The following is a 2,595-nucleotide window of genomic DNA, read 5'->3' as shown; positions in this document are numbered from 1 at the left end:
GCCCTTTTTTAAAAAGGTGATAGAGTGGGTAACTGTATGGAACTTGTAGAACTAATGACAACAGTGCACTTCTGGTCAGCTGTACACATTAATACATGTCATTAAGGGCATATTATTGGTTTCCACCACAGTTTTATAACATTCATATGAGCTTCCAATGGACTATTTTAAACTGATAATATCACCAGTAGAACTTGGGTGAATGTAAAACACAGCTTGTATCATATGAAGAAATCCTAAACAGTTTCAAGGTGTTTACCCTATGTTTCCGGAGATGATCAGGAGTATTTCAAATGTAGAAATGTGTTGCTCATTATATAAAATGCTAAGATTGTAAATGTTTTTTTCAATTTATTTAATAAAAAACATATTTCTACAGGTAAAACAGTTGAACAAGGGGGCCTCTTGATCTGCAGTGTAATGCTCTACCACTGAGCTATACCCCTAGTTCTGAAAAGTTCACCTTTATTAATTCAGTAATATGTACAAAGTGCAAGCAACATGCAATCACCATCAAAGCAAAGCGTTTTCAGCCACCAAACCCTCCTTATAAGTATATGGGGTGCGAAGGATGTCCTTTATCTGCCTTGGTAAAATACAGTGAGGTTTCCATTGCAAGAATTCAGCCATTTCGCATCACATGTAGATCTTGGAACATGGAAAAAAATCTTTTGTCAAATGCACTAATTCTGCAAAATGTAACTGCTTCTCTACTGCAGTTTGTTGATTTTGTGCTAAGAGCATAGTTAAACCCAATTGTTCATTGTTTTGTATATGAAATGATGATATATCCTATTGTTTCTTACAGTGCATTGGGTTGAAAAACATTTTAACAGGATCTATTGATGAGGGTATATGGTTATGAAACAGGGACTTCTTGAACTGCACTCCTATGCTCTACCACTGAGTTAAACCCTTGAATGCTGAAAACTGACCTTTTTTTAAAAAGGTGATAGAGTGGGTAACTGTATGGAACTTGTAGAACTAATGACATCAGTGCACTTCTGGTCAGCTGTACAAATTAATACATTTCATTAAGGGCATATTATTGGTTTCCACCACAGTTTTATAACATTCATGTGAGCTTCCAATGGACTATGTCAAACTGATAATATCACCAGTAGAACTTGGGTGAATGTAAAACACAGCTTGTATCATATGAAGAAATCCTAAACAGTTTCAAGGTGTTTACCCTATGTTTCAGGAGATGATCAGGAGTATTTCAAATGTAGAAATGTGTTGCTCATTATATAAAATGCTAAGATTGTAAATGTTTTCTTCAATTTATTTAATAAAAAAAAATATTTCTACAGGTAAAACAGTTGAACAAGGGGGCACCCGGATTTGAACTAGGGACCTCTAGATCTGTAGTCAAATGCTCTACCACTGAGCTATACCCCCAGTTCTGAAAAGTTCACCTTTATTAATTCAGTAATATGTACAAAGTGCAAGCAACATGCAATCACCATCAAAGCAAAGCATTTTCAGCCACCAAAACCTCCTTATAAGTATATGGGGTGCGAAGGATGTCCTTTATCTGCCTTGGTAAAATACAGTGAGGTTTCCATTGCAAGAATTCATACATTTCGTATCACATGTAGATCTTGGAACATGGAAAAAAAATCTTTTGTCAAATGCACAAATTCTGCAAAATGTAACTGCTTCTCTACTGCAGTTTGTTGATTTTGTGCTAAGAGCATAGTTAAACCCAATGTTCATTGTTTTGTATATGAAATGATGATATATCTTATGGTTTCTTACAGTGCATTGGGTTGAAAAACATTTTAACAGGATCTATTGAAGAGGGTATATGGTTATGAAACAGGGACTTCTTGAACTGCATTCCTATGCTCTACCACTGAGTTAAACCCTTGAATGCTGAAAACTGCTCTTTTTTTAAAAAGGTGATAGAGTGGGTGACTGTATGGAACTTGTAGACCTAATGACATCAGTGCACTTCTGGTCAGCTGTACAAATTAATACAGTTCATTAAGGGCATATTATTGGTTTCCACCACAGTTTTATAACATTCATATGATCTTCCAATTGACTATTTCAAACTGATAATATCACCAGTAGAACTTGGGTGAATGTAAAATACAGCTTGTATCATATGAAGAAATCCTAAACAGTTTCATGGTGTTTACCCTATGTTTCAGGAGATGATCAGGAGTATTTCAAATGTAGAAATGTTTGCTCATTACATAAAATGCTAACATTGTAAATGTTTTCTTCAATTTATTTAATACAAAAAAATTTCTACAGGTAAAACAGTTGAACAAGGGGCACGCAGATTTGAACTAGGGACCGCTTGATCTGCAGTCAAATGCTCTACCACTGAGTGTTAGGAAAGATTTCGTTATTGTAGGGAACTTTCCTTCCATGTGGCAACCCCTAAACTTTTTGCTATTGTTTTCAACCTGTTTTCTTGACTTTGCCAGAGAAGTGCAGCCTTCTGCCGTACTCCTCTGGGCTTTCGCTCCTTTCTTACGGGGAAACTGACATGCCCTTAAGACAGTCAGTACCGGGGAACGCTGTTTCCCGTAGTTTCTTTTATCGTGTCGCCATTTTAGTGCAACACGACACAAGAGGGCA

General features: G+C 36.2%; 1 non-coding gene across 1 annotated transcript; it reads right to left on the bottom strand.

The window, feature by feature from the left end:
• Positions 1–1,329: 1,329 nt before the first annotated feature.
• Positions 1,330–1,401, bottom strand: TRNAC-ACA (transfer RNA cysteine (anticodon ACA)). The gene has a single exon. It is a non-coding gene; the product is annotated as a tRNA-Cys (tRNA).
• Positions 1,402–2,595: the final 1,194 nt, after the last annotated feature.

The sequence above is a fragment of the Ambystoma mexicanum genome, chromosome 4q, assembly GCF_040938575.1.
Source record: "Ambystoma mexicanum isolate Mex_15411 chromosome 4q, UKY_AmexF1_1, whole genome shotgun sequence".
In the NCBI taxonomy this organism is placed as follows: domain Eukaryota; kingdom Metazoa; phylum Chordata; class Amphibia; order Caudata; family Ambystomatidae; genus Ambystoma; species Ambystoma mexicanum.
The sequence above is the reverse complement of the archived record's forward strand: the minus strand, read 5'-3'. Positions and strand labels throughout refer to the sequence as shown.